This window comes from Taudactylus pleione, unplaced genomic scaffold, assembly GCF_031769625.1.
Source record: "Taudactylus pleione unplaced genomic scaffold, aTauple2 ptg000593l, whole genome shotgun sequence".
Taxonomy (NCBI): Eukaryota; Metazoa; Chordata; class Amphibia; order Anura; family Myobatrachidae; genus Taudactylus; species Taudactylus pleione.
The window spans coordinates 777,078-798,305 of record NW_028284995.1 but is presented as its reverse complement, the minus strand read 5'-3'; the positions used below and the strand labels follow the sequence as shown (position 1 = coordinate 798,305).

The following is a 21,228-nucleotide window of genomic DNA, read 5'->3' as shown; positions in this document are numbered from 1 at the left end:
TTTTATACTGTAAATATATCCATTACAAACCCTTAATCATACATTTAAGTAAAAGTTTTAACAAATTGTGGTCAGGAAGCATTGTTAGATTACTTCAAATTTTCATAATACTTAGAGTAGCATGACGTACAACATGAAAACAATATTTAAGCTGTATTTATGCACCGTGTTGTTAATTAAACATTCTCGTCATTTAGAAGTTACTACTGAATACTCAACTATGTTAAGAAATGATGTTGTTTAAATTTGAAATAATTAAATTCTGATCACTACTCAAGGAAAAAAGAAAAATGCACTCAAACATGCCGAAACCCGGGATCGAACCAGCAACCTTTAGATCTTCAGTCTAACGCTCTCCCAACTGAGCTATTTCGGCAAGGTCAGAGTATGGCAAAAGTCACTAAGACCTCAACTGAGCTATGTTTGCAAGGTTACACAAGGTTAAGTATCAATATTTTTCTGTCATCATGATTGCATGAAATGAAGATAAAGTATGTGTTTTATACTGTAAATATATAAATTACAAACCCTTAATCATACATTTAAGTAAAAGTTTTAACAAATTGTGGTCAGGAAGCAGTTAGTTTACTTCAAATTTTCATAATAGAGTAGCATGATGGACAACAGGAAAACAATTTTTAAGCTGTATTTATGCACCATGTTGTTAAATAAACATTCTCATCATTTAGAAGATACTACTGAATACTCAACTATGTTAAGAAAAGATGTTGTTTACATTTGAAATTATTAAATACTGATAAGTACTCAAGGCAAAAATAAAAAATGTACTCAAACATGATGAAACCTGGGACCTTTAGATCTTCAGTCTAACGCTCTCCCAACTGAGCTATTTCGTCAAAGTCTGTCTATGGCAAAAGTCTCTAAGACCTCAACTGAGCTATGTTTGCATGGTTACACAAGGTTTAGTATCAATATTTTTCTGTCATCATGATTGTATGAAATGAAAAGAAAATATGTGTTTTATAGTATAAATATATCCATTACAAACCCTTTATCATACATTTAAGTAAAAGTTTTAACAAATTGTTGTCAGGAAGCATTGTTAGATTACTACAAATTTTCATAATAGTTAGAGTAGCATGACTTACAAAATGAAAACAATATTTAAGCTGTATTTATGCACCATGTTGTTAAATAAACATTCTCATCATTTAGAAGTTACTACTGAATACTCAACTATGTTAAGAAATGATGTTGTTTAAATATGAAATAATTAATTCTGATCACTACTCAAGGAAAAAAGAAAAATGCACTGAAACATGCCGAAACCCAGGATCGAACCAGGGACCTTTAGATCTTCAGTCTAACGCTCTCCCAACTGAGCTATTTCAGCAAGGTAAGCGTATGGCAAAAGTCACTAAGACCTCAACTGAGCTATGTTTGCATGGTTACACAAGGTTAAGTAGCAATATTTTTCTGTCATCATTATTGCTTGAAATGAAGAGAAAAAATGTGTTTTATACTGTAAATATATAAATTGCAAACCCTTAATCGTACATTTAAGTAAAAGTTTTAACAAATTGTGGTCAGGAAGCAGTTAGTTTACTTCAAATTTTCATAATAGAGTAGCATTATGGACAACATGAAAACAATATTTAAGCTGTATTTATGCACCGTGTTGCTAAATAAACATTCTCATCATTTAGAAGTTACTACTGAATACTCAACTATGTTAAGAAACGATGTTGTTTACATTTGAAATACTTAAAAACTGATAACTGCTTAAGGAAAGAAGAAAAAAGGTACTGAAACATGCTGAAACAGGGGACCTTTAGATCTTCAGTCTAACGCTATCCCAACTGAGTTATTTCGGCAAAGTCTGTGTATGGCAAAAGTCACTAAGACCTCAACTGAGCTATGTTTGCATGGTTACACAAGGTTTAGTATCAATATTTTTCAGTCATCATGATTGCATGAAATGAAAAGAAAATATGTGTTTTATACTGTATAACCCTTAATTATACATTTAAGTAAAAGTTTTAACAAATTGTGGTCAGGAAGCATTGTTAGATTACTTCAAATTTTCATAATAACGTAGCATGACGGACAACATGAAAACAATATTTGAGCTGTATTTATGTACCGTGTTGTTAATTAAACATTCTCATCATTTAGAAGTAACTACTGAATACTCAACTATGTTAAGAAATGATGTTGTTTAAATTTGAAATAATTAAATTCTGATCAATAATCAAGGAAAAAAGAAAAAATGCACTCAAACATGCCGAAACTCGGGATCAAACCAGGGACCTTTAGATTTTCAGTCTAACGCTCTCCCAACTGAGCTATTTCGGCAAGGTCAGTGTGTGGCAACAGTCACTAAGACCTCAACTGAGCTATTTTTGCATGGTTACACAAGGTTAAGTATCAATATTTTTCTGACATCATGGTTGCATGAAATGAAAATAAAATATGTGTTTTATACTGTAAATATATCCATTACAAACCCTTAATCATACATTTAAGTAAATGTTTTAACAAATTGTGGTCAGGAAGCATTGTTAGATTACTTCAATTTTTCATAATAGAGTAGCATGACGGACAACATGAAAACAATATTTAAGCTGTATTTATGCACCGTGTTGTTAAATAAACATTCTCATCATTTAGAAGATACTACTGAATACTCAACTATATTAAGAAATGATGTAGTTTACATTTGAAATAATTAAATACTGATAACTACTCAAGGAAAAATGAAAAAATGTACTCAAACATGCTGAAACCCGGGACCTTTAGATCTTCAGATAACGCTCTCCGAACTGAGCAATTTCGTCAAGTCTGTGTATGGCAAAAGTCACTAAGACCTCAACTGAGCTATGTTTGCATGGTTGCACAAAGTTTAGTATCAATATTTTTCTGTCATCATGATTGCATGAAATGAAAAGAAAATATGTGTTTTATACTGTAAATATATCCATTACAAACCCTTAATCATACATTTAAGTAAAAGTTTTAACAAATTGTGGTCAGGAAGCATTGTTAGATTACTTCAAATTTTCATAATACTTAGAGTAGCATGACGTACAACATGAAAACAATATTTAAGCTGTATTTATGCACCGTGTTGTTAATTAAACATTCTCGTCATTTAGAAGTTACTACTGAATACTCAACTATGTTAAGAAATGATGTTGTTTAAATTTGAAATAATTAAATTCTGATCACTACTCAAGGAAAAAAGAAAAATGCACTGAAACATGCCGAAACAGGGACCTTTAGATCTTCAGTCTAACGCTCTCCCAACTGAGCTATTTCAGCAAGGTAAGTGTATGGCAAAAGTCACTAAGACCTCAACTGAGCTATGTTTGCATGGTTACACAAGGTTAAGTAGCAATATTTTTCTGTCATTATTATTGCTTGAAATGAAGAGAAAAAATGTGTTTTATACTGTAAATATATAAATTGCAAACCCTTAATCGTACATTTAAGTAAAAGTTTTAACAAATTGTGGTCAGGAAGCAGTTAGTTTACTTCAAATTTTCATAATAGAGTAGCATTATGGACAACATGAAAACAATATTTAAGCTGTATTTATGCACCGTGTTGCTAAAAAAACATTCTCATCATTTAGAAGTTACTACTGAATACTCAACTATGTTAAGAAACAATGTTGTTTACATTTGAAATACTTAAAAACTGATAACTGCTTAAGGAAAGAAGAAAAAAGGTACTGAAACATGCTGAAACAGGGGACCTTTAGATCTTCAGTCTAACGCTCTCCCAACTGAGTTATTTCGGCAAAGTCTGTGTATGGCAAAAGTCACTAAGACCTCAACTGAGCTATGTTTGCATGGTTACACAAGGTTTAGTATCAATATTTTTCTGTCATCATGATTGCATGAAATGAAAAGAAAATATGTGTTTTATACTGTATAACCCTTAATTATACATTTAAGTAAAAGTTTTAACAAATTGTGGTCAGGAAGCATTGTTAGATTACTTCAAATTTTCATAATAACGTAGCATGACGGACAACATGAAAACAATATTTGAGCTGTATTTATGCACCGTGTTGTTAATTAAACATTCTCATCATTTAGAAGTAACTACTGAATACTCAACTATGTTAAGAAATGATGTTGTTTAAATTTGAAATAATTAAATTCTGATCAATAATCAAGGAAAAAAGAAAAAATGCACTCAAACATGCCGAAACTCGGGATCAAACCAGGGACCTTTAGATTTTCAGTCTAACGCTCTCCCAACTGAGCTATTTCGGCAAGGTCAGTGTGTGGCAACAGTCACTAAGACCTCAACTGAGCTATTTTTGCATGGTTACACAAGGTTAAGTATCAATATTTTTCTGACATCATGGTTGCATGAAATGAAAATAAAATATGTGTTTTATACTGTAAATATATCCATTACAAACCCTTAATCATACATTTAAGTAAAAGTTTTAACAAATTGTGGTCAGGAAGCATTGTTAGATTACTTCAATTTTTCATAATAGAGTAGCATGATGGACAACATGAAAACAATATTTAAGCTGTATTTATGCACCGTGTTGTTAAATAAACATTCTCATCATTTAGAAGATACTACTGAATACTCAACTATATTAAGAAATGATGTAGTTTACATTTGAAATAATTAAATACTGATAACCACTCAAGGAAAAATGAACAAATGTACTCAAACATGCTGAAACCCGTGACCTTTAGATCTTCAGATAACACTCTCCGAACTGAGCAATTTCGTCAAGTCTGTGTATGGCAAAAGTCACTAAGACCTCAACTGAGCTATGTTTGCATGGTTGCACAAAGTTTAGTATCAATATTTTTCTGTCATCATGATTGCATGAAATGAAAAGAAAATATGTGTTTTATACTGTAAATATATCCATTACAAACCCTTAATCATACATTTAAGTAAAAGTTTTAACAAATTGTGGTCAGGAAGCATTGTTAGATTACTTCAAATTTTCATAATACTTAGAGTAGCATGACGTACAACATGAAAACAATATTTAAGCTGTATTTATGCACCGTGTTGTTAATTAAACATTCTCGTCATTTAGAAGTTACTACTGAATACTCAACTATGTTAAGAAATGATGTTGTTTAAATTTGAAATAATTAAATTCTGATCACTACTCAAGGAAAAAAGAAAAATGCACTCAAACATGCCGAAACCCAGGATCAAACCAGCGACCTTTAGATCTTCAGTCTAACGCTCTCCCAACTGAGCTATTTCGGCAAGGTCAGAGTATGGCAAAAGTCACTAAGACCTCAACTGAGCTATGTTTGCAAGGTTACACAAGGTTAAGTATCAATATTTTTCTGTCATCATGATTGCATGAAATGAAGATAAAGGATGTGTTTTATACTGTAAATATATATATTACAAACCCTTAATCATACATTTAAGTAAAAGTTTTAACAAATTGTGGTCAGGAAGCAGTTAGTTTACTTCAAATTTTCATAATAGAGTAGCATGATGGACAACAGGAAAACAATTTTTAAGCTGAATTTATGCACCATGTTGTTAAATAAACATTCTCATCATTTAGAAGATACTACTGAATACTCAACTATGTTAAGAAAAGATGTTGTTTACATTTGAAATTATTAAATACTGATAAGTACTCAAGGCAAAAATAAAAAATGTACTCAAACATGATGAAACCTGGGACCTTTAGATCTTCAGTCTAACGCTCTCCCAACTGAGCTATTTCGTCAAAGTCTGTCTATGGCAAAAGTCTCTAAGACCTCAACTGAGCTATGTTTGCATGGTTACACAAGGTTTAGTATCAATATTTTTCTGTCATCATGATTGTATGAAATGAAAAGAAAATATGTGTTTTATAGTATAAATATATCCATTACAAACCCTTTATCATACATTTAAGTAAAAGTTTTAACAAATTGTTGTCAGGAAGCATTGTTAGATTACTACAAATTTTCATAATAGTTAGAGTAGCATGACTTACAAAATGAAAACAATATTTAAGCTGTATTTATGCACCATGTTGTTAAATAAACATTCTCATCATTTAGAAGTTACTACTGAATACTCAACTATGTTAAGAAATGATGTTGTTTAAATTTGAAATAATTAAATTCTGATCACTACTCAAGGTAAAAAGAAAAAATGCACTCAAACATGCCGAAACCCAGGACCTTTAGATCCTCAGTCTAACGCTCTCCCAACTGGGCTATTTCAGCAAAGTCTGTGCATCGTAAAAGTCACTAAGACCTCAACTGAGCTATGTTTGCATGGTTACACAAGGTTTAGAATCAATATTTTCCTGTCATCATGATTGCATGAAATGAAAAGAAAATAAGTGTTTTATACTGTATAACCCTTAATTATACATTTAAGTAAAAGTTTTAACAAATTGTGGTCAGAAAACATTGTTAGATTGCTTCAAATTTTCATAATACAATAGCATGGCGGACAACTTTAAAACAATATTTATGCTGTATTTATGCACCGTGTTGTTAAATAAACATTCTCATCATTTAGAAGATACTACTGAATACTCAAATATGTTAAGAAATGATGTTGTTTACATTTGAAATAATTAAATACTGATAAGTACTCAAGGAAAAAAGAAAAATGTACTCAAACATGCTGAAACCCGGGACCTTTAGATCTTCAGTCTAACGCTCTCCCAACTGAGCAATTTCGTCAAAGTCTGTGTATGGCAAAAGTCACTAAGACCTCAACTGAGCTATGTCTGCATGGTTACACAAGGTTTACTATCAATATTTTTCTGTCATCATGATTGCATGAAATGAAGAGAAAAGATGTGTTTTATACTGTAAATATATAAATTACATACCCTTAATCGTACATTTATGTAAAAGTTTTAACAAATTGTGGTCAGTAAACAGTTAGTTTACTTCAAATTTTCATAATAGAGTAGCATGACAGACAACATGAAAACAATATTTAAGCTGTATTTATGCACCGTGTTATTAAATAAACATTCTCATCATTTAGAAGATACTACTGAATACTCAACTATGTTAAGAAATGATGTTGTTTACATTTGAAATAATTAAATACTGATAACTACTGAAGGAAAATAGAAAAAAAGTACTCAAACATGCTGAGACTCGGGACCTTTAGATCTTCAGTCTAATGGTCTCCCAACTGAGCTATTTCGGCAAAGTCTGTGTATGGCAAAAGTCACTAAGACCTCAACTGAGCTATGTTTGCATGGTTACACAAGGTTAAGTATCAATATTTTTCTGACATCATGGTTGCATGAAATGAAAATAAAATATGTGTTTTATACTGTAAATATATCCATTACAAACCCTTAATCATACATTTAAGTAAAAGTTTTAACAAATTGTGGTTAGGAAGCATTGTTAGATTACTTCAAATTTTAATAATAGAGTAGCATGACGGACAACATGAAAACAATATTTAAGCTGTATTTATGCACCGTGTTGTTAAATAAACATTCTCATCATTTAGAAGTTACTACTGAATACTCAACTATGTTAAGAAATGATGTTGTTTAAATTTGAAATAATTAAATTCTGATCACTACTCAAGGAAAAAAGAAAAATGCACTCAAACATGCCGAAACCCAGGATCGAACCAGCGACCTTTAGGTCTTCAGTCTAATGCTCTCCCAACTGAGCTATTTCGGCAAGGTCAGAGTATGGCAAAAGTCACTAAGACCTCAACTGAGCTATGTTTGCAAGGTTACACAAGGTTAAGTATCAATATTTTTCTGTCATCAAGATTGCATGAAATGAAGATAAAGGATGTGTTTTATACTGTAAATATATAAATTACAAACCCTTAATCATACATTTAAGTAAAAGTTTTAACAAATTGTGGTCAGGAAGCAGTTAGTTTACTTCAAATTTTCATAATAGAGTAGCATGATGGACAACAGGAAAACAATTTTTAAGCTGTATTTATGCACCATGTTGTTAAATAAACATTCTCATCATTTAGAAGATACTACTGAATACTCAACTATGTTAAGAAAAGATGTTGTTTACATTTGAAATTATTAAATACTGATAAGTACTCAAGGCAAATATAAAAAATGTACTCAAACATGATGAAACCTGGGACCTTTAGATCTTCAGTCTAACGCTCTCCCAACTGAGCTATTTCGTCAAAGTCTGTCTATGGCAAAAGTCTCTAAGACCTCAACTGAGCTATGTTTGCATGGTTACACAAGGTTTAGTATCAATATTTTTCTGTCATCATGATTGTATGAAATGAAAAGAAAATATGTGTTTTATACTGTAAATATATCCATTACAAACCCTTAATCAAACATTTAAGTAAAAGCTTTAACAAATTGTGGTCAGGAAGCATTGCTAGATTACTTCAAATTTTCATAATAGTTAGAGTAGCATGACTTACAACATGAAAACAATATTTAAGCTGTATTTATGCACCGTATTGTTAATAAAACATTCTCATCATTTAGAAGTTACTACTGAATACTCAACTATGTTAAGAAATGATGTTGTTTAAAGTTGAAATAATTAAATTCTTATCACTACTCAAGGAAAAAAGAAAAGATGCACTCAAACCCGGGATCGAACCAGCGACCTTTAAATCTTCAGTCTAACGCTCTCCCAACTGAGCTATTTCGGCAAGGTCAGAATATAGCAAAAGTCACTAAGACCTCAAATGAGCTATGTTTGCATGGTTACACAAGGTTTAGTATCAATTTTTTTCTGTCATCATGATTGCATGAAATGAAAAGAAAATATGTGTTTTATACTGTATAACCCTTAATTATACATTTAAGTAAAAGTTTTAACAAATTGTGGTCAGGAAGCATTGTTAGATTACTTCAAATTTTCATAATAGAGTAGCATGACGGACAACATGAAAACATTATTTAAGCTGTATTTATGCACCGTGTTGTTAAATAAACATTCTCATCATTTAGAAGATACTACTGAATACTCAACTATGTTAAGAAATGATGTTGTTTACATTTGAAATAATTAAATACAGATAACTACTCAAGGAGAAAAGAAAAACGTACTCAAACATGCTGAGACCCGGGACCTTTAGATCTTCAGTCTAATGCTCTCCCAACTGAGCTATTTCGGCAAGGTTGATGTATGGAAAAAGTCACTAAGACCTCAGCTGAGCTATATTTGCATGGTTACACTAGGTTTAGTATCAATATTTTTCTGTCATCATGATAGCATGAAATGAAAAGAAAATATGTGTTTTATAGTATAAATATATCCATTACAAACCCTTTATCATACATTTAAGTAAAAGTTTTAACAAATTGTTGTCAGGAAGCATTGTTAGATTACTTCAAATTTTCATAATAGTTAGAGTAGCATGACTTACAAAATGAAAATAATATTTAAGCTGTATTTATGCACCATGTTGTTAAATAAACATTCTCATCATTTAGAAGTTACTACTGAATACTCAACTATGTTAAGAAATGATGTTGTTTAAATTTGAAATAATTAAATTCTGATCACTACTCAAGGTAAAAAGAAAAAATGCACTCAAACATGCCGAAACCCAGGACCTTTAGATCCTCAGTCTAACGCTCTCCCAACTGAGCTATTTCAGCAAAGTCTGTGCATCGTAAAAGTCACTAAGGCCTCAACTGAGCTATGATTGCATGGTTACACAAGGTTTAGAATCAATATTTTCCTGTCATCATGATTGCATGAAATGAAAAGAAAATAAGTGTTTTATACTGTATAACCCTTAATTATACATTTAAGTAAAAGGATTAACAAATTGTGGTCAGGAAGCATTGTTAGATTACTTCAATTTTTCATAATAGAGTAGCATGATGGACAACATGAAAACAATATTTAAGCTGTATTTATGCACCGTGTTGTTAAATAAACATTCTCATAATTTAGAAGATACTACTGAATACTCAACTATGTTAAGAAATGATGTTGTTTACATTTGAAATACTTAAATATTGATAACTACTCAAGGAAATAAGAAAAAAGGTACTCAAACATGCTGAAACCCGGGACCTTTAGATCTTCAGTTTAATGCTCTACCAACTGAGCTATTTCAGCAAAGTCTGTGTATGACAAAAGTCACTAAGACCTCAACTGAGCTATGTTTGCATGGTTACACAAGGTTTAGTATTAATATTTTTCTGTCATCATGATTGCATGAAATGAAAAGAAAATATGTGTTTTATACTGTAAATATATCCATTACAAACCCTTAATCATACATTTAAGTAAAAGTTTTAACAAATTGTGGTCAGGAAGCATTGTTAGATTACTTCAAATTTTCATAATAGTTAGAGTAGCATGACTTACAACATGAAAACAATATTTAAGCTGTATTTATGCACCATGTTGTTAAATAAACATTCTCATCATTTAGAAGTTACTACTGAATACTCAACTATGTTAAGAAATTATGTTTTTTAAATTTGAAATAATTAAATTCTGATCACTACTCAAGGAAAGAAGAAAAAATGTACTCAATAATGCCGAAACCCTGGATCGAATCAGGGACCTTTAGATCTTCAGTCTAACGCTCTCCCAACTGAGCTATTTCGGCAAGGTCGGTGTATGGAAAAAGTCACTAAGACCTCAACTGAGCTATGTTTGCATGGTTACACAAGGATTAGTATCAATATTTTTCTGTCATCATGATAGCATGAAATGAAAAGAAAATATGTGTTTTATACTATAAATATATCCATTACAAACCCTTAATCATACATTTAAGTAAAAGTTTTCACAAACTGTGGTCAGGAAGCACTGTTAGATTTCTTCAAATTTTAATAGTAGTTAGAGTAGCATGACTTACAAAATGAAAACAATATTTAAGCTGTATTTATGCACCATGTTGTTAAATAAACATTCTCATCATTTAGAAATTACTACTGAATACTCAACTATGTTAAGAAATGATGTTGATTAAATTTGAAATAATTAAATTCTGATCACTACTCAAGGAAAAAAGAAATAATGCACTCAAACATGCCGAAACCCGGGATCGAACCAGGGACCTTTAGATCTTCAGTCTAACGCTCTCCCAACTGAGCTATTTCGGCAAGGTCGGTGTATGGCAAAAGTCACTAAGACCTCAACTGAGCTATGTTTGCAAGCTGTATTTATGCACCGTGTTGTTAAATAAACATTCTCATCATTTAGAAGATACTACTGAATACTCAACTATGTTAAGAAATGATGTTGTTTACATTTGAAATAATTAAATACTGATAACTACTCAAGGAAAAATGAAAAAATGCACTCAAACATGCTGAAACCCGGGACCTTTAGATCTTCAGTCTAACGCTCTCCAAACTGAGCAATTTCGTCAAAGTCTTTTTATGGCAAAAGTCACTAAGACCTCAACTGAGCTATGTTTGCATGGTTGCACAAAGTTTAGTATCAATATTTTTCTGTCATCATGATTGCATGAAATGAAGAGAAAAGATGTGTTTTATACTGTAAATATATAAATTACAAACCCTTAATTGTACATTTAAGTAAAAGTTTTAACAAATTGTGGTCAGTAAACAGTTAGTTTACTTCAAATTTTCATAATAGAGTAGCATGACGGACAACATTAAAACAATATTTAAGCTGTATTTATTCACAGTGTTGTTAAATAAACATTCTCATCATTTAGAAGATACTACTGAATACTCAACTATGTTAAGAAATGATGTTGTTTACATTTGAAATACTTAAATACTGATAACTACTCAAGGAAATAATAAAAAAGGTACTCAAACATGCTGAAACCTGGGACCTTTAGATCTTCAGTCTAACGTTCTCCCAACTGAGCTATTTCGGCATGGTCGGTGTATGGTAAAAGTCACTAAGACCTCAACTGAGCTATTTTTGCATGGTTACACAAGGTTAAGTATCAATATTTTTCTGACATCATGGTTGCATGAAAAGAAGAGAAAAGATGTGTTTTATACTGTAAATATATAAATTACAAACCCTTAATCATACATTTAAGTTAAAGTTTTATCAAATTGTGGTCAGGAAGCATTGTTAGATTACTTCAAATTTTCATAATAGAGTAGCATGACGGACAACATGAAAACAATATTTAAGTTGTATTTATGCACCGTGTTGTTAAATAAACATTCTCATCATTTAGAAGATACTACTGAATACTCAACTATGTTAAGAAATGATGTTGTTTAAATTTGAAATAATTAAATTCTGATCACTACTCAAGGAAAAAAGAAAAATGCACTCAAACATGCCGAAACCCAGGATCCTTTATATCTTCAGTCTAACGCTCTACCAACTGAGCTTTTTCAGCAAAGTCTGTGTATGGCAAAAGTCAGTAAGACCTCAACTGAGCTATGTTTGCATGCTTACACAAGGTTTATTATCAATATTTTTCTGTCATCATGATTGCATGAAATGAAAAGAAAATATGTGTTTTATACTGTAAATATATCCATTACAAACCTTTAATCATACATTTAAGTAAAAGTTTTAACAAATTGTGGTCAGGAAGCATTGTTAGATTACTTCAAATTTTCATAATACTTAGAGTAGCATGACTTACAACATGAAAACAATATTTAAGCTGTATTTATGCACCATGTTGTTAATTAAACATTCTCGTCATTTAGAAGTTACTACTGAATACTCAATTATGTTAAGAAATGATGTTGTTTAAATTTGAAATAATTAAATTCTGATCACTACTCAAGGAAAAAAGAAAAATGCACTCAAACATGCCGAAACCCAGGATCGAACCAGGGACCTTTATATCTTCAGTCCAATGCTCTCCCAACTGAGCTATTTTGGCGAGGTAATTGTATGGCAAAAGTCACTAAGACCTCAACTGAGCTATGTTTGCATGGTTACACAAGGTTAAGTAGCAATATTTTTCTGACATCATGGTTCCATGAAATGAAGAGAAAAGATGTGTTTTATACTGTAAATATTTAAATTACAAACCCTTAATTGTACATTTAAGTAAAAGTTTTAACAAATTGTGGTCAGGAAGCAGTTAGTTTACTTCAAATTTTCTTAATAGAGTAGCATGATGGACAAAATGAAAACAATATTTAAGCTGTATTTATGCACCGTGTTGCTAAATAAACATTCTCATCATTTAGAAGTTACTACTGAATACTCAACTATGTTAAGAAACGATGTTGTTTACATTTGAAATAATTAAATACTGATAACTACTGAAGGAAAAAAGAAAAAATGTACTCAAACATGCTCAGACCCGGGACCTTTAGATCTTCAGTCTAATGCTCTCCCAACTGAGCTATTTCAGCAGAGTCTGTGTATGGCAAAAGTCACTAAGACCTCAACTGAGCTATGTTTGCATGGTTACACAAGGTTTAGTATCAATATTTTTCTGTCATCATGATTGCATGAAATGAAAAGAAAATATGTGTTTTATACTGTATAACCCTTAATTATACATTTAAGTAAAAGTTTTAACAAATTGTGGTCAGGAAGCATTGTTAGATTACTTCAAATTTTCATAATAGAGTAGCATGACGGACAACATGAAAACAATATTTAAGCTGTATTTATGCACCGTGTTGTTCATTAAACATTCTCATCATTTAGAAGTAACTACTGAATACTCAACTATGTTAAGAAATGATGTTGTTTAAATTTAAATAATTAAATTCTGATCAATAATCAAGGAAAAATGAAAAAATGCACTCAAACATGCCGAAACCCGGGATCAAACCAGGGATCTTTAGATCTTCAGTCTAACACTCTCCCAACTGAGCTATTTCGGCAAGGTCAGTGTGTGGCAACAGTCACTAAGACCTCAACTGAGCTATTTTTGCATGGTTACACAAGGTTAAGTATCAATATTTTTCTGACATCATGGTTGCATGAAATGAAAAGAAAATGTGTTTTATACTGTAAATATATCCATTACAAACCCTTAATCATACATTTAAGTAAAAGCTTTAACACATTGTGGTCAGGAAGCATTGTTAGATTACTTCAAATTTTCATAATAGTTAGAGTAGCATGACTTACAACATGAAAACAATATTTAAGCTGTATTTATGCACCGTGTTGTTAATTAAACATTCTCATCATTTTGAAGTTACTACTGAATACTCAACTATGTTAAGAAATGATGTTGTTTAAATTTGAAATAATTAAATTCTGATCACTACTGAAGGAAAAAAGAAAAATGCACTCAAACATGCCGAAACCCGGGATCAAACCAGGGACCTTTAGATCTTCAGTCTAACACTCTCCCAACTGAGCTATTTCAGCAAGATCAGTGTATGGCAAAAGTCACTAAGACCTCAACTGAGCTATGTTTGCATTGGTACACAAGGTTAAGTATCAATATTTTTCTGTCATCATGATTGCATGAAATGAAGAGAAAAGATGTGTTTTATACTGTAAATATATAAATTACAAACCCTTAATCATACATTTAAGTAAAAGTTTTAACAAATTGTGGTCAGGAAGCAGTTAGTTTACTTCAAATTTTCATAATAGAGTAGCATGATGGACAACATGAAAACAATTTTTAAGCTGTATTTATGCACCGTGTTGTTAAATAAACATTCTCGTCATTTAGAAGTTACTACTGAATACTCAACTATGTTAAGAAACGATGTTGTTTACATTTGAAATACTTAAAAACTGATAACTGCTCAAGGAAAGAAGAAAAAAGGTACTGAAACATGCTGATACTCGGAACCTTTAGATCTTCAGTCTAATGCTCTCCCAACTGAGCTATTTCGGCAAAGTCTGTGTATGGCAAAAGTCACTAAGACCTCAACTGAGCTATGTTTGCATGGTTACACAAGGTTTAGTATCAATATTTTTCTGTCATCATGATTGCATGAAATGAAAAGAAAATCTGTGTTTTATACTATAAATATATCCATTACAAACCCTTAATCAAACATTTAAGTAAAAGCTTTAACAAATTGTGGTCAGGAAGCATTGTTAGATTACTTCAAATTTTCATAATAGTTAGAGTAGCATGACTTACAACATGAAAACAATATTTAAGCTGTATTTATGCACCGTGTTGTTAATTAATCATTATCATCATTTAGAAGTTACTACTGAATACTCAACTATGTTAAGAAATGATGTTGATTAAATTTGAAATAATTAAATTCTGATCACTACTCAAGGAAAAAAGAAAAAATGCACTCAAACATGCCGAAACCTGGGATTGAACAAGGGACCTTTAGATCTTCAGTCTAACGCTCTCCCAACTGAGCTATTTCGGCAAAGTATGTGTATGACGAAAGTCACTAAGACCTCAACTGACCTATGTTTGCCTGGTTAGACAAGGTTTAGTATCAATATTTTTCTGTCATCATGATTGCATGAAATGAAAAGAAAATATGTGTTTTATACTGCTTAACCCTTAATTATACATTTAAGTAAAAGTATTAACAAATTGTGGTCAGGAAGCATTGTTAGATTACTTCAATTTTTCATAATAGAGTAGCATGACGGACAACATGAAAACAATATTTAAGCTGTATTTATGCACCGTGTTGTTAAATAAACATTCTCATCATTTAGAAGTTACTACTGAATACTCAACTATGTTAAGAAATGATGTTGTTTAAATTTGAAATAATTAAATTCTGATCACTACTCAAGGAAAAAAGAAAAATGCACTCAAACATGCCGAAACCCGGGATCGGACCAGGGACCTTTAGATCTTCAGTCTAACGCTCTCCCAACTGAGCTATTTCGGCAAGGTCGGAGTATGGCATAAGTTACTAAGACCTCAACTGAGCTATGTTTGCATGGTTACACAAGGTTAAGTATCAATATTTTTCTGTCATCATGATTGCATGAAATGATGAGAAAAGATGTGTTTTATACTGTAAATATATAAATTACAAACCCTTAATAGTACATTTAAGTAAAAGTTTTAACAAATTGTGGTCAGGAAGCAGTTAAATTACTTCAAATTTTCATAATAGAGTAGCATGATGGACAACATGAAAACAATTTTTAAGCTGTATTTATGCACCGTGTTGTTAAATAAACATTCTCATCATTTAGAAGATACTACTGAATACTCAACTATGTTAAGAAATGATGTTGTTTACATTTGAAATAATTTAATACTGATTACTACTCAAGGAAAAAAGAAAAAATGTACTCAAACATGCTGAATCCCGGGACCTTTAAATCTTCAGACTAACGGTCTCCCAACTGAGCAATTTCGTCAAAGTCTGTGTATGGCAAAAGTCACTAAGACCTCAACTGAGCTATATTTGCATGGTTACACAAAGTTTAGTATCAATATTTTTCTGTCATCATGATTGCATGAAATGAAGAGAAAAGATGTGTTTTATACTGTAAATATATAAATTACAAACCCTTAATCGTACATTTAAGTAAAAGTTTTAACAAATTGTGGTCAGGAAGCAGTTAGTTTACTTCAAATTTTCATAATAGATTAGCATGATGGACAACATGAAAACAATTTTTAAGCTGTATTTATGCACCGTGTTGTTAACTAAACATTCTCATCATTTAGAAGTTACTACTGAGTACTCAACTATGTTAAGAAATGATGTTGTTTACATTTGAAATAATTAAATACTGATAACTACTCAAGGAAAAAAGAAAAAAGGTACTCAAACATGTTGAGACCCGGGACCTTTAGATCTTCAGTCTAATGCTCTCCCAACTGAGCTGTTTCGGCAAAGTCTGTGTATGGCAAAAATCACTAAGACCTCAACTGAGCTATGTTTGCATGGTTACACAAGGTTTAGTATCAATATATTTCTGTCATCATGATTGCATGAATTGAAAAGAAAATATGTGTTTTATACTATAAATATATCCATTACAAACCCTTAATCATACATTTAAGTAAAAGCTTTAACAAATTGTGGTCAGGAAGCATTGTTAGATTACTTCAAATTTTCATAATAGTTAGAGTAGCATGACTTACAACATGAAAACAATATTTAAGCTGTATTTATGCACCGTGTTGTTAATTAAACATTCTCATCATTTAGAAGTTACTACTGAATACTCAACTATGTTAAGAAATGATGTTGATTAAATTTGAAATAATTAAATTCTGATCACTACTCAAGGAAAAAAGAAAAAATGCACTCAAACATGCCGAAACCCGGGACCTTTAGATCTTCAGTCTAACGCTCTCCCAACTGAGCTATTTCGGCAAGGTCGGTGTATGGCAAAAGTCACTAAGACCTCAACTGAGCTATGTTTGCATGGTTACACAAGGTTAAGTATCAATATTTTTCTGTCATCATGCTTGCATGAAATGAAGAGAAAAGATGTGTTTTATACTGTAAATATATAAATTACAAACCCTTAATCATACATTTAAGTAAAAGTTTTAACAAATTGTGGTCAGGAAGCAGTTAGTTTACTTCAAATTTTCTTAATAGAGTAGCATGATGGACAACATGAAAACAATTTTTAAGCTGTATTTATGCACCATGTTGTTAAATAAACATTCTCATCATTTAGAAGTTACTACTGAATACTCAACTATGTTAAGAAACGATGTTGTTTACATTTGAAATACTTAAAAACTGATAACTGCTCAAGGAAAGAAGAAAAAAGGTACTGAATCATGCTGAAACTCGGGACCTTTAGATCTTCAGTCTAATGCTCTCCCAACTGAGCTATTTCGGCAAAGTCTGTGTATGGCAAAAGTCACTAAGACCTCAACTGAGCTATGTTTGCATGGTTAGACAAGGTTTAGTATCAATATTTTTCTGTCATCATGATTGCATGAAATGAAAACAAAATATGTGTTTTATACTATAAATATATCCATTACAAACCCTTAATCAAACATTTAAGTAAAAGCTTTAACAAATTGTGGTCAGGAAGCATTGTTAGATTACTTCAAATTTTCATAATAGTTAGAGTAGCATGACTTACAACATGAAAACAATATTTAAGCTGTATTTATGCACCGTGTTGTTAATTAAACATTCTCATCATATAGAAGTTACTACTGAATACTCAACTATGTTAAGAAATGATGTTGTTTAAATTTGAAATAATTAAATTCTGGTCACTACTCAAGGAAAAAAGAAAAATAAACTCAAACATGCCGAAACCCGGGATCAAACCAGGGACCTTTACATCTTCAGTCTAACACTCTCCCAACTGAGCTATTTCGGCAAGGTCAGTGTATGGCAAAAGTCACTAAGACCTCAACTGAGCTATGTTTGCATTGGTACACAAGGTTAAGTATCAATATTTTTCTGTCTTCATGATTGCATGAAATGAAGAGAAAAGATGTGTTTTATACTGTAAATATATAAATTACAAACCCTTAATCGTACATTTAAGTAAAAGTTTTAACAAATTGTGGTCAGGAAGCAGTTAGTTTACTTCAAATTTTCATAATAGAGTAGCATGATGGACAACATGAAAACAATTTTTAAGCTGTATTTATGCACCGTGTTGTTAAATAAACATTCTCATCATTTAGAAGTTACTACTGAATACTCAACTATGTTAAGAAACGATGTTGTTTACATTTGAAATACTTAAAAAGTGATATCTGCTCAAGGAAAGAATAAAAAAGGTACTGAAACATGCTGAAACTCGGGACCTTTAGATCTTCAGTCTAATGCTCTCCCAACTGAGCTATTTCGGCAAAGTCTGTGTATGGCAAAAGTCACTAAGACCTCAACTGAGCTATGTTTGCATGGTTACACAAGGTTTAGTATCAATATTTTTCTGTCATCATGATTGCATGAAATGAAAAGAAAATATGTGTTTTATACTGTTTAACCCTTAATTATACATTTAAGTAAAAGTATTAACAAATTGTGGTCAGGAAGCATTGTTAGATTACTTCAATTTTTCATAATAGAGTAGCATGACGGACAACATGAAAACAATATTTAAGCTGTATTTATGCACCGTGCTGTTAAATAAACATTCTCATCATTTAGAAGTTACTACTGAATACTCAACTATGTTAAGAAATGATGTTGTTTAAATTTGAAATAATTAAATTCTGATCTCAAGGAAAAAAGAAAAATGCACTCAAACATGCCGAAACCCGGGATCGAACCAGGTACCTTTAAATCTTCAGTCTAACGCTCTCCCAACTGAGCTATTTCGGCAAGGTCGGAGTATGGCATAAGTCACTAAGACCTCAACTGAGCTATGTTTGCATGGTTACACAAGGTTAAGTATCAATATTTTTCTGTCATCATGATTGCATGAAATGAATTGAAAAGATATGCTTTATACTGTAAATATTTAAATTACAAACCCTTAATCGTACATTTAAATAAAAGTTTTTACCAATTGTGGTCAGGAAGCAGTTAGTTTACTTCAAATTTTCTTAATAGAGTAGCATGATGGACAACATGAAAACAATTTTTAAGCTGTATTTATGCACCGTGTTGTTAAATAAACATTCTCATCATTTAGAAGTTACTACTGAATACTCAACTATGTTAAGAAACGATGTTGTTTACATTTGAAATACTTAAAAGCTGATAACTGCTCAAGGAAAGAAGAAAAAAGGTACTGAAACATGCTGAAACTCGGGACCTTTAGATCTTCAGTCTAATGCTCTCCCAACTGAGCTATTTCGGCAAAGTCTGTGTATGGCAAATGTCACTAAGACCTCAACTGAGCTATGTTTGCATGGTTACACAAGGTTTAGTATCAATATTTTTCTGTCATCATGATTGCATGAAATGAAAAGAAAATATGTGTTTTATACTATAAATATATCCATTACAAACCCTTAATCAAACATTTAAGTAAAAGCTTTAACAAATTGTGGTCAGGAAGCATTGTTAGATTACTTCAAATTTTCATAATAGTTAGAGTAGCATGACTTACAACATGAAAACAATATTTAAGTTGTATTTATGCACCGTGTTGTTAATTAAACATTCTCATCATTTAGAAGTTACTACTGAATACTCAACTATGTTAAGAAATGATGTTGTTTAAATTTGAAATAATTAAATTCTGATCACTACTCAAGGAAAAAAGAAAAAGAAACCCAAACATGCCGAAACCCGGGATCAAACCAGGGACCTTTACATCTTCAGTCTAACACTCTCTCAACTGAGCTATTTCGGAAAGGTCAGTGTATGGCAAAAGTCACTAAGACCTCAACTGAGCTATGTTTGCATTGGTACACAAGGTTAAGTATCAATATTTTTCTGTCTTCATGATTGCATGTAATGAAGAGAAAAGATGTGTTTTATACTGTAAATATATAAATTACAAACCCTTAATCGTGCATTTAAGTAAAAGTTTTAACAAATTGTGGTCAGGAAGCAGTTAATTTACTTCAAATTTTCATAATAGAGTAGCATGATGGACAACATGACAACAATTTTTAAGCTGTATTTATGCACCGTGTTGTTAAATAAACATTCTCATCATTTAGAAGTTACTACTGAATACTCAACTATGTTAAGAAACGATGTTGTTTACATTTGAAATACTTAAAAACTGATATCTGCTCAAGGAAAGAATAAAAAAGGTACTGAAACATGCTGAAACTCGGGACCTTTAGATCTTCAGTCTAATGCTCTCCCAACTGAGCTATTTCGGCAAAGTCTGTGTATGGCAAAAGTCACTAAGACCTCAACTGAGCTATGTTTGCATGGTTACACAAGGTTTAGTATCAATATTTTTCTGTCATCATGATTGCATAAAATGAAAAGAAAATATGTGTTTTATACTGTTTAACCCTTAATTATACATTTAAGTAAAAGTATTAACAAATTGTGGTCAGGAAGCATTGTTAGATTACTTCAATTTTTCATAATAGAGTAGCATGACGGACAACATGAAAACAATATTTAAGCTGTATTTATGCACCGTGCTGTTAAATAAACATTCTCATCATTTAGAAGTTACTACTGAATACTCAACTATGTTAAGAAATGATGTTGTTTAAATTTGAAATAATTAAATTCTGATCTCAAGGAAAAAAGAAAAATGCACTCAAACATACCGAAACCCGGGATCGAACCAGGACCTTTAGATGTGTTTTATACTGTAAATATATAAATTACAAACCCTAAAACGTACATTTAAGTAAAAGTTTTAACAAATTGTGGTCAGTAAACAGTTAGTTTACTTCAAATTTTCATAACAGAGTAGCATGACGGACAACATGAAAACAAGGTTTAAGCTGTATTTATGCACCGTGTTATTAAATAAACATTCTCATCATTTAGAAGATACTACTGAATACTCAACTATGTTAAGAAATGATGTTGTTTACATTTGAAATAATTAAATACTGATAACTACTCAA

The 21,228-nt window shown here is 31.3% G+C and overlaps 5 non-coding genes across 5 annotated transcripts; all 5 read right to left on the bottom strand.

The window, feature by feature from the left end:
• Positions 1 to 303: 303 nt before the first annotated feature.
• TRNAF-GAA (transfer RNA phenylalanine (anticodon GAA)) lies at positions 304 to 376 on the bottom strand. Its single transcript has one exon. It is a non-coding gene; the product is annotated as a tRNA-Phe (tRNA).
• Positions 377 to 10,953: 10,577 nt separating this feature from the next.
• TRNAF-GAA (transfer RNA phenylalanine (anticodon GAA)) lies at positions 10,954 to 11,026 on the bottom strand. The gene has a single exon. It is a non-coding gene; the product is annotated as a tRNA-Phe (tRNA).
• Positions 11,027 to 15,120: 4,094 nt separating this feature from the next.
• TRNAF-GAA (transfer RNA phenylalanine (anticodon GAA)) lies at positions 15,121 to 15,193 on the bottom strand. The gene has a single exon. It is a non-coding gene; the product is annotated as a tRNA-Phe (tRNA).
• A 407-nt stretch (positions 15,194 to 15,600) lies between these two features.
• Positions 15,601 to 15,673, bottom strand: TRNAF-GAA (transfer RNA phenylalanine (anticodon GAA)). The gene has a single exon. It is a non-coding gene; the product is annotated as a tRNA-Phe (tRNA).
• Positions 15,674 to 18,984: 3,311 nt separating this feature from the next.
• Positions 18,985 to 19,057, bottom strand: TRNAF-GAA (transfer RNA phenylalanine (anticodon GAA)). The gene has a single exon. It is a non-coding gene; the product is annotated as a tRNA-Phe (tRNA).
• Positions 19,058 to 21,228: the final 2,171 nt, after the last annotated feature.